The 15660-nt window shown below is 41.6% G+C and overlaps 2 protein-coding genes across 3 annotated transcripts in view; one reads left to right on the forward strand and one right to left on the reverse strand.

Moving 5' to 3' along the window:
• Window positions 1-15660, reverse strand: part of LOC142097997 (uncharacterized) — a 1069021-nt gene that overhangs the window by 529560 nt on the left and 523801 nt on the right. The window lies entirely within an intron of this gene.
• Window positions 8709-15660, forward strand: part of ATG10 (autophagy related 10) — a 105598-nt gene continuing 98646 nt past the window's right edge. For both annotated transcript variants that reach the window (XM_075180365.1, XM_075180375.1), the window contains exon 1: window positions 8709-8784. The gene's annotated coding sequence lies outside the window, so the exon portion shown is untranslated. The remainder of the gene's footprint in view (window positions 8785-15660) is intronic.

Consider the following 15660-nt stretch of genomic DNA (forward strand, 5'->3'; position numbering starts at 1 on the left):
GTAATTGCGGATACCAAACTGGAAATCAGAAGTTCTACGAGGAGTAACAAAGGTATTCCCCCTAGGAGATATAGCGAGGAGTATGCTAATCTAACATTTTGTGAACCACAAAACATTGAAGAGGCAAAATCAAGCAATGACTGGGAACAGTGGAGAAACAGAGTTAAAAGCTCTGGATGTCAATCATACCTGGACTGTAGTTGACAGGCCGAGTAACCACAAAAACGATCAGGAACAAGTGGGTCTTTTGTAAGAAAGTGAATGCGGACAGTATCATCGCACACTATAAAGCCTGCCTTGTTGCCAAGGGCTACACACAAAAGTCCAGGATCGATTACGGAGAGATCTTCTCGCCTGTTGCCAGATACAGCACCCTGAGGTTAGTGATTGTCATCTCCACTATGCATGATTTGTTGTTGCATCAGCTTGACTTTGACTTTGCATTCTTGAATGGAGAATTGTTAGAGGAGATTTACATGGAGCCACCTGAACACTACAATGAGGGTGTCTACCAAGAAGACAAAGTGTGCCTCCTAAAGAAGTCACTTTGTGGACTTAAACAAAGTGGTTGATGTTGGTACATAAAACTTGATGCTGTACTGCTAGACATGGACTTTAATAGGTCAGAGATTGATCATTGTCTGTATCACAAAACCATTGAGTAAAAGATGTTCTTCATAGTTTTGTACATAGATGATCTACTGCTAGCAGGCCAAGAGAGACACATCACCAGTACCAAACACCTGTTGACACAGAAATTCAAATGAAAGGATCTAGGTCCTGTAAGCAAGCTGTTAGGCATGAGGATCATGCAAAATTTGAATGGTGGAACTGTTACAATTGATCAACAGACATACATCGAAAATATACTTACAAAGTATGGGATGTTTGATGCAAACCCAGTTAATACACCTGTGGATAAAAGCGTAAAAATGACAAAGGAAATGTTACCAAAAAGCAGTAAAGAGATAGAAGAAATGAGCAAAATCCCTTACAGAAATGCTGTTGGAAGCTTAATGTTTGCAAGTATTAAGACTCAACCAGACGTCACATATGATGTGAATCGTGTGAGTCAATCTACAATCAATCTTGAGAAAAGACATTGGACTAAAATCAAAAGAATTCCAAGAATTGATGACTTTGTTAATTAACCTTTGATTTCTTGTTATAGGAAAAAGAGACTGTATTGAAAAATGTAATGTTTGATAAAGTCAAATTGTTTTTCTTTGTGACAGGAGATGTTGCTAAGCGAGGGCTTCTCAGTCAAGGGAGTGGGCTCACTCACAATTTTGCCTAAGAACACAGCCATGAATAAAGAATGGTACCAAAACATCCTCCAAGAGCATCTTTTCCCAACCATCCAGGAATAGTTTGGTGACGAACAATGCCTTCTCCAGCATGATGGAGCAACTTGCCATAAGGCAAAAGTGATAACTAAGTGTCTTGGGGATTAAAACATAAAAATTTTGGGTCCATGGCCAGGAAACTTCCAAGACCTTAATCCCATTGAGAACTTGTGGTCAATCCTCAAGAGGCGGGTGGACAAACAAAAACCCACAAATTCTGACAAACTCCAAGCATTGATATGGAAGAATGAGCGGCCATCAGTCAGTATGTGGCCCAGAAGTTGATTGACAGCATGCCAGGGCGAACTGCAGAGGTCTTCAAAAAGAAGGGTCAACACTGCAAATTTTGACCCTTTGCATAAACTTAATGTAATTGTCAATAAAAGCCTTTGACACTTATGAAATGCATGTAATTTTACTTCAGTATACCATAGCAACATCTGACAAAAAGGTCTAAAAGCACTGAAGCAGCAAACTTTGTGTAAACCAATACTTATGTCATTCTCAAATCTTTTTTGCCATGACTGTAGCTTGGGACTTTTACCACTTGCTTACCCATTTCCTATGTACAGGAGACTTTGCCACTAGGATATGTATATCTTACAAAACACTGGAGTATGACAGAAGGTTAATGACAAGGGAGAGTGCTACATGTATATATATGTCATAGGTCCCAACTGTCATGATTGTGGGGATCTGTCCTGTGCAGTTCAACTTCATGCTGCTCTGCAGAGTAGTGTTAGAAGAGAGCAGCCTATTCCTAGCACTGGGGTGAGCCAAATGGATGTGGAGAGGTTTGGGCACAGGATCCCCATTCTGTCATGAACACATCCCCTGCAGCAGCATAATGAGTGGGCCGCCAGCTAAAGTTTAGCCTAGGGTGCCTAGTACCACTGCACCAGCCCTGAGCACGAAAGATCACAAACAACAAGTATAGATGTTTTACAGCAATACGATGTTCATCCCATAGGCTAAAGCTGCTTTTTTTTTATAACAATATGATATTCTGAAAAAAAAACATTACAACTGCAATATTTAAGAATAAGCAGTAAGAACATAAATAAAATAAAATAGTGACAAATTATATCATAAAACTATATTGGGTGCACTAGTGGTCAATCTCATCTGAAAATTTCTAAAAAGTGAGTTTTTCAAAACACTGTAATAATTAAATAACGTGAAGTGTAAGGAGCATAGTACCTGATGAGGTTGTTTTCTGGGGTTAGCTGCAGAACTCCCTAAAGATTCTAACGCCAATTTCTTCAGCAATCTCTGCTTTCAATCAGCCTGTACTTCTGCCAGACATTCCTTATCATATGGATGAGATAAAATCAGCTGTTGTTGAGAATCTAAATAGCTTGTAACTCCGCTTACAAATACAAAACAAGAATAAGTTAAAGACTTTATTAACACACAGGAAACATTCTGTTGCCAATAAATTCATGCTGCTGCAAATATCTTCTGTATCCAAGATTCAAGGGAAGAAATGTTAGTGGTGCTAGTATTGCTAAAGCACTTAAGTTTATAGAACAGGCAAAACACTTAGCATTTGATGTTGGAAAGATACGTTCAAATGTTGGAGACTGCAAAATATCTCCAGGTGTTTGGTCCAGAAAAGCATATTCCTCCTACAACATGGTAGTAAGACTCAGCCAAGCTCAACCCAGCCTCTGACACATCTTACTCCTCAGCTGCTTCAGAATCTTCATTTACAGCAGGTTTAAGTTTGTAAATACTCACAGCAAATCAAGAAATGGACCACCATGAAAGGGTAGATAATCTTGACTCAATCCAGACAAGCCATTATCACAAGTTCATAAAAATAGTGAATATAAAGGCAGAGAAGAAGCAGAAAATGTTGATGGTGATGGCTCATGAAATGAGATGCAAGACAAAGCTGCATGATATGGCAACGACTTTTCTTTATTATTTACTTCATAATCATTTTTTTTTTTACAAGGGTAATAATAGTTTCTTGGGCAGCTTGTTACTTGTAATAAAAATCAAAAAGTTTAAAGTAAAAATCAGTAAATGTGCGTTTACTGTCTGTATGGACTAAAATTTAATATACCAACTACAACAGGTCTGGACAGTCTGTGGCTCTCCATGTGTCCCAGCATACCCTGCCAGCTATCGGACGGCTATCAGCTGGCAAAGCATGCTGGGACTTGTAGTTTCACTACACCTGGAGTGCCACAGGTTGTCCAAGCCTAAACTACAATCTTATGGGCAATCCAATTACTACATAATACATTTCATGATTCATTTCGTAGTTTTTAACATTAAAAAAAAATTCATTGGCACCTCCTTAGTGCAAAGGGGGATATTATAATATGGTGAACTCTATTTTACGATGAGAGGGAAAAACCTGACTGTGGTTATGTAACTCGGTGTTAGTGAGTACTTAACTAAATAATAGATAAAAGCACAGCATACTAATATAGTATATTTCATGTGACAGTTACCAAATCATTGTAAAATGTATATAATAAACACATTATAACTCACAACTTTAAGAAATGTATTTAGTAGTAATAATATTTAATTTAACACATTAGGGAGGGGATTCAGTTGTTGGCAATATACCACTGCGCACATTGTCGGCAATTTATGTGCACCTCTATTGGGTGCGAGAAAATCTGAGTGGAGAATCCTTTCATATCATCAGTGCGAGGTGTCTCTGTGGACGTGTAACGCCTGCGGGGGAACGGAACACACGCACACAGATGTCTTACCTCCTAAACGATGACCACCTACCGTCCACTTCGGATCCACCCTAGCTGCTCTCCGTGTCAGCACCATCTCCAGTGAAGGGCTGACTCCTGGACCATGCAGGGAAATACACTAAAGGAGAGAGGTTTATACAGATAACAAACAGTTCGGTACGTTACCTGCCAGTGACCACCTCACCTAATGGTCACTTCTTCTCTGGGAGCTGATCGATCCTGCTGCTGCTCACCCGTCCTGGGCCACCCACGTCCACTGGCACTCAGCCGCCTCGCTGGCCTCCGCCCATGGCCTGAACCCTTGTCTTGGGGCTCAGGCCTTTAGAGGTGCCCTTCTGTACCAGATAGAGGGGACTTATATGCCGCTCTAATGCCTACATTCACTAGGGGATAAATGCCCCACTTCTACGAGAGCCAAGTGCTCTCCTAAACACTACCAGGACCTAAGGTCCTCTTCACTACCAAGGGCCTAAAGCCCTGCTAACAACAAGGTTTTATTTCCCTACTATAAAGGCCTACTACCCTAGCTAACAGACCTACTGTCCCACCAAACAACAGGGCCTAATGCCCTCCTACTAAATCAGGGCCTCGTGCCCTCCTACACCCAATGGCCTTTTGCCCTGCCTATACTCAATGGCCTTGCAACCTGGCTAAACTATCGGGCCTTGCGCTCACCTATTAAGGGCCTCCTGCCCTTTTAACCTGAGGGCCTCTAGCCCACCTAATGGGCCTTGTGCCCAAGTCTACCAAATGGGCCTTGTGACCAAGTCTACAAAATGATCCTTGAGCCCAGAAACTATCCTAGTGGCCTTGTGCCCAACTAGTTACAGGGCCCTGGCGCCCCTTCCCTAACTATAATGGGCCTATTACTCAATGACCCTACCTGGGACGGGGCCTTGTGTCCCCCAAACTTGCCAACAGGCCTAGTGCCCGAACTGTGCCCATGGGCCTTGTGCCCAACCTGCAGGACTAGGGTACTTACTTGCTTGGTGTCTTCAGGTCTTCCAGACCCTCCAGCTGGAGGTGCCGCTTCTCTTCAGTGCTTGGGACCCCGCTGTCTTCTTCTTCTTCTTACATGGCTCCCAGCCGATGATGTCTCTTTTGGTCCTTGGTAGCGGTGTCTTCTGCCTTCTCTCCGCCGAGTGCTTCTTCTGGCGTCTTCTTTGCTTGACTCGCCATCCTCTTCTTGTGGCAGGGTAACTCCTAGCCCCTACAAGTGCTCCCTGCCACTTCCGACGGAGCCCGCGTCTTCTTTGCTGATGGATGCCACACAATGTCCTCTTCTGTCGCCTCCGCGGCCGCACTGAACAAAAAATTGCGTCACCAGGTGGCTTATATAGCTGCTGATGAGAGAGAGAGAGAGAGAGATTTTTTTTTCATATTCCAGCTTTCAGCCAATGAAAAGTGCTCTGGTGATGACTCCCACAAATTGCCAGGGTACAGACTTGTGCAGTATGAATGGGGTCAACCCGGGAAATTCCCGGGTCCAAGGTGCAGTATGAATGGTGTTTCTGAGCTGGGACGCTCCGAGCCCCTGCAAAATCCCGGCTTCAAAAACCCGGGATATTGCAGGGGCGGCAGTATGAAAGTGGTATAACTGATGCCAGCGTGCAGTGAAAGCTACCACTGAGACTATGGTCAAAAACAAGAAAATTCCCAAAACATAATCTTATAACCCAAACAAAATCTAATACACAAATGATAATCTACATCAATATCAAATATGATAATGATCAGCAAGTTATAATATGTCAGTGTTAATGTCCAGAAAGCTCTAATATCATCATCTATTTATTTATATAGCGCCACTAGTTCTGCAGCGCTGTACAGAGAACTCATTCACATCAGTCCCTGCCCTATTGGAGCTTACAATCTAAATCCCCTAACATACACACACAGACCTAGAGAGACTAAGGGCAATTTAATAGCAGCCAGTTAACCTACCAGTATGTTTTTGTAGTGTGTGAGGAAACCAGAGAACCCGAAGGAAACCCACACAAACACGGGGAGCACATACAAACTCCACACAGATAAGGCCATGGTCGGGAATCGAACTCATGACCCCAGTGCTGTGAGGCAGAAGAGCTAACCACTAAGCCACCGTGCTGCCTAATATGCCAGTAATGATTTCTAGTAGCATGTACATTATTAGCAATACCTATAATGATGTCTATTTGTAGCATTAGTGCCCTGTAAGATGCCAATTGTTAGCAGCAATATCTAATCCTAGGCTCATAATTAGCGTTAATGCCCAACCAGGTGCCTATGTGTAGCAGGAGCCTAATAGTGGCAGTAATGGCCAGTTGTAGCAGTAATACCCTCACTCCGTCCAATTCTTCCACTTAGCAAAACGTCTACTCCTCCCCAAATGCCACCAATTTGCTCATAAATCTATCTTACGAGGAGTAATTCGCAACTCAAGGTGCATGGCATGACTTAAACTGATCTTGAGTTGTGCTTCAGCCCTATTGTGTTTTTTAAATGGCATCTGGAGGTAAATGTATCAAGCTGCAAGTTTTTGGTTTGGAAAGTGATGTTGCCTATAGCAACCAAACAGATTCTAGTTATCAAGCAAATTTCAGCAAATTCTGTAGCGCTTTACAATTGGGAACAAAGATTAATAAGACAATACTGGGTAATACATACAGACAGAGAGGTAAGAGAACCCTGCTCGCAAGATTACAATCTATAGGGCAATGGGAGTTGGAAACACAAGGGCATGTTCTACATCATATTGCACAATGGACCAGCTAGAATGCAAAGGTAAAAGTATTGAGTGGGCTGTGTGTGTTGCAATGTTGGTCAGAGGGCTGTTGTCTTGCGTTAGCAGTTTAGAGGATGGTAATAGGGTAATCTAGGGTAATTAAGATGGTGGTTGAGGAATATCATAACCTTGTCTGAAGAGGTGGGTTTTCAGTGAACGCTTGAAGGTTTGAAGACTAGAGGAAAGTCATAGTGTGTGTGGGAGGGAATTCCACAAAGTGGGTGCAGCCCGGAAAAAATCCTGTAACCGAGAATGGGAGGATGTGATGAGAGTGGAAGAGAGACGTAGATCTTGTGCAGAACGGAGGTGTCGAGTTGGGAGATAGTTTGAGACAAGTGAGGAAATGTATGTCGGTGCAATTTTGTTGATGGCCTTGTATGTTAGTAGAAGATTTTTATATTGGATTCGTTGAAATACAGGCAGCCAATATATAGGGGGGTATTCAATTGTTCGGCTTGACGTCCGAAAAACTCGCGTTCTAAAACTATTACCGTTAATACGGTAATTACTCACTGAATTTCAGCTCGCAGCTCCCTGAGCTGCGAGCTGAAATTCAGCGAGTAAATTACCGTATGAACGGTTTTTAAGCGCAATTTTACCGTATTAACGGTAATAGTTTTAGAGCGCGAGTTTTTCAGCCGTCAAGCCGAACAATTGAATACCCCCCATAGACTGACATTTATTTTGCACATTCTATGGGGCAAATTCAATTTGGCCGCGTTATTCTAGGAATAACGTGGCCTGCGCACTATTACCATTAGTATGGTAAAAGTGTGCAGTATTAACGTTAGCACGGTCATTTTAACGCTGATTTTTGCTTGCACCTCTCGGGGCCGCGAGTAGAAATCCGGATTAAAATTACCGTAATCCTAGACTAACGTGGCCGAATTGAATCTGCCCCTACAAATTGATAGCTAGAGTCTGATTGGTTGCTACAGGCAACATCTTCACTTTTCACACCCGCCGGAAACTCGAACCTTGATACATTTACCCCTCTGGTGTGGTTATTGTGTTGTGAGGCAGCAAGACTCTTACATCTTTGTCAGCTTGTTAACACCCAGGGTATATTTTCTAAACTGTGGGTTTGAAAAAGTAGAGATGTTGCCTATAGCAACCAATCAAATTCTAGCTGCCATTTATTTAGTACATTCTACAAAATGATAACTAGAACCTGATTGGTTGCTATAGGCAACATCTCCACTTTTTCAAACCTGCAGTAATATACCCCCCAGTCTTGTGGTTTTTTTTCCCCAATGCAAAGTGCTGTGGGGTTATTTTGGCGCTATATAAATGGCAATAAATAAATATTTGTAAGCAATTTGTGTGCATCAACATGATTAACATGTTACCACCATAACACACCCTCTTTTTATATTAAAAGTATGATATCCCTACATGTCATATATTATAAATAAGGTTAGCTGGTGCATACTGCATATTCCAAGACTAAAACATTCCAAACTTAACTGTAGGTAATTACATAAAACCTGAGGCTCCATTGTCTGTATCTTTTATTCAAAACACACACAATGTAACAATCACACTTTGCTGCCTTGGTTTCACAACACATAAACATATTTGGGAAAATAGTGTAGAAAACTGAAAAATTTTAGCCGCACATTTCTTGATTGATATGTGGTATCCGATGAAGCCAAAACAATGACCTCATTGCTTGCTGACATTCATCTTGCTTTACTCATCCTCAGAGTTGTTAACTCATTCAGCATCTCAATGGACCTTCTATTCACCCTTGCCTAATCAATACAGTGTTCAGTATATAGGCTGTCTGACATTTAAGTTTGTGGTTCCTAAAGAAATATCAACGTTCCATGGCAGTACAGAGTGCTGCAGTATGCAGTGTATTACGGTAGTGAGCAGTGAAGGATGCTGGGAGAGACTTTGGGTGCAGCATGATCTGCAGGCGGAGAGATTAGAGCAGGAAGTCAGTGTGAGTTCTGCATGTTTGTGTGTCCAGATGAAACGTGATAGATGTAACTTTGTATAAGTATGATTTTGTTTTGTTTTTAATTTTACCTAAAGCTTTTATTTTGTGATAGGCTGCTATTGGTAATTTTTACTATAAAATAAGAGCCCACATGTACGGTGTATGAACACCTTGTTTTTAGGGTAATGCCACTACTTGTGCAGTGTTAATAAAATCTCCAGTAAATTATGGGTGGAGTATACTGGATACTTACAACATAGCATTGGTTTGGCAGTCTTTTTGTAAATAAATTCTGAAACTGAACACACAAAAATGTAAATAATTATATTGAAATGAAGTATTAGTTGGTCATTATTTGAGAATCTGTAAATAATTCCATCGTCTACAAATAAAAAATATATGTCTTTGCAAATCATTTGTGTAACACAAGTGTAAGGTAAAGGGCAAATCTTTATTGCCTTCAGTTGTTTTCCTAGGCAGTCATGAAGTGGCGTTCTAAATTATTAATCATGAAGAATATAAATTGCCTATCCAAGATGTTAATGACATTGGAATACTTAAAGATGTTAAACGTAATGGCAAATACTCAATTCGCATTGATGTTCCGCCAAACATCGCGGCTGTGCACATTTTCAGGTACTTCGGTACCTTAACATTGCAGATTTCTGCTCTAAGGGATGGAGGAGAAATCTGTGATGTTACATTGCCATGGAGTGCCTTTGCGACTGTTTCGGAGACACACTGTGGGTAACTGAATTCCCCCTAAAATGATTATGTTTTCATAGGTTCATCGGAAAATTTGCCTGACCAGTACATTTAGGGGCATATTCAATTGTTCCCGTTTTCTGCCGCGGAAAAATATTACCGTTATTACTGGATTTCAGCTCGCGGCTCCCTGAGGTTAATAACTGTATTTACGCGCACTATTACCGTAATGACGGTAATAGTGCGTGTGCTCATTACTTTAGGCAGTAACGCCAACAATTGAATATGCCCCATAGGGACAGATTCACTTGCCGGCGATGTGTCACTAGACATCCTGCTGTGCACATTGCAGGCCGTTACGGTTGGGAATCTCTACTCATTTCTCTTCAATCCGCTATGTGGTGTGAGCAAACTGAGCAGAGATTCCAGCCAGAACATCGATGAGATGTGTCTGTGTGGACGTTGCAGAAATACATTGTGCTGAATGTAAACTCCCCCTTACAGACACTTATGGGCCAATTCAATTCGGCTAACGTGGCCTGTGCACTATTACTGTTGGTACGGGAAATGTGTGCAGTATTCCTGTTAGTACGCTAATTTTAACTCTGATTCTTGCTCATACCTCTCGGGCCGCGAGTAAAAATCCGGGTTAAAATTACCGTATTAAAGGTAATAGTACTAACGCTGTGTAAATCCTAGACTAATGTGGCTGAATTGAATCTGCCCCTGCAGAATAATGTTTATACTCTGTTATACTGAGTTATAAAATTATTCTTACCTCCCATTTAGGGGTACATCATACCTTTTTCAAGAGGTTTACATAGAGTTTTGGCATTTTAAAAATAATTATCTCATTTTATTTGTTTTGCACTCTTCCTATTCCAATGTCTTAGAAGTGGTCGTTCTAAACCAGGGGACTTGAGGCAGGAGGGGGCTGGAAGGTGATCAGTCTTTGGTTGTGAAGGTATATTGAAGTAAGTTCCATAGTTAATTGGTATTGTGTCGGAGCTTTATTCCATTACATGCAGTATAGGCAACGGAATGCATGGGTTAAGAAAGGGTTCTGGGATATAGATGGGGCAGAAAAGTGCATTGGCCAAAGAGATGAGACAGTTGAATACATGGAATAGTGTAGGGAGCTGGGCAGTGTGTGGGTTAGGCAAAGTGGTCTCAGAATTTCGTGGGGGGAGAATAAAAAAAACATTTTGTAAAAAAAAAAAAAAAAAAAAAAGCAATCTATGTAACTATCTCTCCTGGATGGAGTAAAATGTTTGCCAAAAAGGTTGAGGGCCATTGTTTTTGAGCAATTACTTATTTTTTTGATGAATAATCTGATTAAAAACTGGATTGTTAAATATGATAAAAACATTTCCTGATCAGGTCCATGTCAGCCAGAACAAATGGGTTAACTTCAGAACGCACTCCACAGTGATGGTTTGGCAGCTCGGTGCGGGCAATTGAGTTTCCTGCACCTGATGCCACTACTCTTCTAAGCCTGTGCAATGACCTCTCTGATCAATTTTGCTAGAGTATGTTTGGAAGTCCTTATTGAGATCACAGGAATTATCCATTTTTCTGAATTCCTTCATTCTTTCCTTCTTGTCATTAGTTGGTTGCGGTCAGAGAGATTGAAGTATTATCTCCTGATTTATATGAGAAGTGGAAACTACCTAATGAAGAATTAGTTTGTACCAATACCATGTATGTATAGATATTCAGAAAAGGTTCCTTACACATAGGGCATGGTATTCCCCCACTCGGGAAGACATGATTGCTACCAGAAATAACTTCTTAAGGGGGAGATTCAATTAGCTGTGATGTTAGTATGGTAAAAATATATGCTCATTTTTGCTTGCAGCTCTATGGGGCGTGAGAAGAAATGAGCAGATATTTCACTAAAAAAATAAGCCTCAACAGGCGTTCCGGAAACACATTGTATGTATTCTTTCTATATGATCTCCCCCCAAGTGTGAGACACTTGAGTGACATTTCCTGTAAAGGCTCAAAGGGATTAGACATAAATCGTCCAGGACAACATTGAGATCCTAAGGTGTTGCATATCTTTAAAGTGCTCAGGGCAAGGCCCTTATTGAAGCTAGCGTGAAGAAAATCAAGAATATGTAGAATTCTAGCTTCCAAAGTGGACTTGCACCATGGAATGAATCTCCTCCAAGTCCTGAAATAAATAGAGGAAGAGTTTTCTTTTATAACTTGAAGAAGTACAACCACCTTGTTAGACTACCTTGCGTCTCAAATGCGAGTGCTCAATATCTACGCCATTAAAAATAGGGCGCCCCGGATTTGGATGTAGAACTGGTCCCTGGTGCTTTAGAAATAATCTTTGTATTTGAATCCAAGGCTTGGATTCTTGGATCACTTCCTAAGCTAAGGCAAACCATGGGCAACCAGCTTTAGTGCTCTGGGGAGCCAGAGAGAAACTCCTCTTTTCTTGAGAGCAGCCATGTAAACTACTACAATGTTGAAGAAGGTCCTTATTGATGTAGACAGGCTGAATTGAAGATGTGTCCACTTCTGATAAGTGTTCTGTAGTTTATGGAAGCAATGAAGTTTTGCATTTTCAATGTTTGGATAATGGACTTTACCTCCCCCCTCCAAACAGCAACTTGAAGCCTCTTTATCTTCAAAGGACAAGTGATCAAGTCTCTTTTGGTCAGGCTGACCTCTTTATGGCTGTACCTTATTGATGAGTTCCTTAATAACCATGTGCACTATGTCTTTATGCTGAAAATCCTCATCTCCTCAAAAGGGAATTATTATTATTATTATTATTATTATTATTATTATTATTAGTTTTTATTTATAAGGCGCCACTCAGTGTCCGTAGCGCCGTACAGGGACAAACAAGTACAGTACAAGGTGGGACGGCAAAATACAGTAAACAATAAGCACAGTAACTCAGTAAGCTCAGAGCACAGCTAGAGAGACGGGGAGGGAAGACCGGCAGGCGCCAGAGCCCAAGAGAAGGGGGCGGATGACGGGGAGACCCCCAGAGGGGTGGGGGGAAAGGAAGCTGGAGAGCAGAGTAAAAGGTTCAGGAAACAGGAGGAGAGATGGCCCTGCTCAAGGGAGCGTACAATCTAAGGGGAGGGGTAGACAGACAGAGAGACACGGGGTGAGAGGGAGAGAAGGGGGAACGGAGGCAGATTCAGGGGAGGGGGAAGAGGGGAGGGAGGCAGAAAAGGTAGGAAGTTAAGTGGGAGACTGGAAGGCTTTGAGAAAGAGGTAGGTTTTTAGAGCCCATTTGAAACTGGACAGAGTAGGGGATGTTCTGATGGAGGGAGGGAGCTTGTTCCAGTGGAGGGGGGCAGCGCGGGAGAAGTCTTGGATTCACGCGTGTGAGGAGGTATTCAGAGGGGAGGAGAGGCGACGGTCATTGGCAGATTGGAGAGGGCGGGATGGAGCGTGAATAGAGATGAGGTTGGAGATGTAGGGAGCAGTGGAGTTGGCGAGGGCCTTGTATGTGAGAGTGAGGAGCTTGAACAGGATTCTGTAGGGGAAGGGGAGCCAGTGAAGGGCTTGGTAGAGGGGGGAGACAGAAGAGGAGCGGCGAGAAAGGAAGATAAGACCAGCGGCTGCGTTAAGAACAGAACGAAGGGGAGCGAAATGAGAGTGGGGGAGGCCAGTGAGGAGAAGGTTGCAGTAGTCCAAGCGGGAGATGATCAGAGAGTGAATAAGACATTTGGTGGCATCTTGGGAGAGGAAGGGCCGGATGCGTGCGATGTTACGCAGCTGGAAGCGGCAGGATTTAGCAAGAGAGAGAATGTGAGGGGCAAAGGAGAGAGGAATCTTAAAGAGAGGAAGAAGCTGGTGTATCATTAATCCCCATGGACTATTGTTTGAGGAGGACTTCAGTGTTAAATGACCTGAGATCTCAGATTTTTAGGTGATCCTTTTGAGATCAATGAGCGAACCTAATCCCCCAGGCAAATTTACCAGGTCTAACATGCTCCAGATCCACACTTGTCTGTAGTCTGGCTCTCTTAAGCCCTGGCATGGCAAATAAATCCTCTTTTGTGAAAAAAGTGTCCTTGGATGCCCTCATCATTCAGCAAATTAATTCTGCAACCTGTTCAGGTGACTGAGCAGTGGGCCTTTTTGTTCTGAGGAATACAGTCTGCACAGAAAGCCCCTTCACAATTCTCAGGCAAAGGTTTTCACATTTTCCACAAACAGTGTGATGAGATTTATTGCTTCTTTCAGTCAATGGGTTCAGAAATAGTAGGTTAGTTATTCTTCTCATTACCAACTAAAAAATGTAGAAAGCATTCATAAGTAAGAGGCTTATCTGGAATGGGTGCTCTTCAGCTTTTTTGGTGTGGGCTCAGGTGCCAACAAATGAATATTCCGCAGACCATACTCCTGAAGGATGCAGGGAACAGAAAGCACTTCTGTGGTGTCCAATGCTGTTTTAGGCTTAAGTCTAGCCTATGACCTCTTAAATGGACATGAGCTTACACACCCATGGAGAAGGCCCCATGTTTGCTACACCCTTGTAGCAACTAGTGCCTCCAAGTTTTTTTTTTTTTTAAGCATATATCTTTTTTTTTTTTTTCTTAACTGTACTTCTACAAATCATCTGTTTTTTAAAATCTAAATGCAAAAAATGGCTGCTAGTCACAGAGACACAGGCTCACAGTTCTCTGCATGTAATGTGAAGACCGAGGGTGAGGAGGAATGTCTCTTCGTCATGTGTCATGTGATTGTGGTTGATATGGTAGTCCATGAAACTGTGATTTATAATTCATTAATTGCTGCCTGAAGAAACAAACCAAGGAAAATGGTAAATGCCAAATATTTCTTAAAGCCGGACACATGGCTAGGATTTTATGTGTATGTGTACAGGCTGGTTAGATAATCTGTTAGGATATGATTTGTATGTTATGTTTTGGTTCGGTCCTGCTCCCCTTTAAATTTTAATGTGACTGCCATTGTACATTACAATATTGCTGGCACCTACCATTTGCCAGTCATCTAGCTTTTAGAGTAAGTTTTCCAGGCCTACATGTTCCCTTGCCCTTTCAGCTTTACTAACATTTCTTTTAGGTACAGATTTGCACTAAATAGTAATAGCCAATCAATAATTTGCTTTAATTTTGTAAAAGTCAGAAGAAAACTAACTTCTGATTGGTTAATATAGTTTAGTGCAATGTTAGTAAATGTCCCTCATTACTTTTCTCTCCTGCTATCTTTCTGCTGTCATCAGCTCTGAGCTGTTTTTATTTCTCTATTTCCTGTCTCTGAAATATGCTGCCTTGGAGGACCCAATGGGAATAGACAGATAACCATTGCTCTTATATGAAGAGAGAAACTGGCACGATTCTGTATTCCAGAAGTGATATATTAGGTTATTGTGGGAGTGGGGGCCTTTTATGGAAGTTGAGTAAAGAAAATCCAAAGAAAGAAGAGTTTAGTTTAACGTTGCAGAAATTTGATTAATCCACTGAATTACTCTTTTATATTTTACCCAATAAAATATAAAGCTTACCCGTGTGTTTTCTGTGTCTTGCCCATCACTTCATTCCATCAATATGGGTGCCAGTTAGTGTATAAACCATATAGAATTCATCCTAGTAAAATCAAACTACGGCTGTTTTGGTGCTTTCAAAGTACCTTTTTTAGGAACGGTTATATACTTAATGTACTACACAACAGACATGGCTTTGGCAAAAATCAAGACAGGCCAAATATAAAACTTAAATTACTTCATATAATACTAGATTGTAACATAGTAACATAGTTGATGAGGTTGAAAAAAGACACCAGTCCATCAAGTTCAACCTATTTTGGATCTCCTGTGATCCTGCACTTATATTTGAAATTAATCCAGAGTAGGCAAGCGCCCATCTGTTTCAATTTTGAAAATCCCCCCAGACTCAATATTGCAATCCAATTTTTACCCTATATCCACTACTATCCTTTATTTTAAATTAACGGTCGTATCCCTGGATACACCTTTCCGCTAAAAAATTGTCTAACCCTTTCTTAAACATATCTATTGAATCTGCCATCACAACCTTCCCTGGCAATGAATTCCATATCTTGACTGCCCTTACTGTAAAGAACCCCTTACTTTGCTGGTTGTGAAATTTCCTCTCCTCTAACCTTAGGGGATGACCACGTGTCCTGTGTATGGTCCTTGGGGTAAAAAGTTCC

Source organism: Mixophyes fleayi, chromosome 1 (assembly GCF_038048845.1).
Source record: "Mixophyes fleayi isolate aMixFle1 chromosome 1, aMixFle1.hap1, whole genome shotgun sequence".
In the NCBI taxonomy this organism is placed as follows: domain Eukaryota; kingdom Metazoa; phylum Chordata; class Amphibia; order Anura; family Limnodynastidae; genus Mixophyes; species Mixophyes fleayi.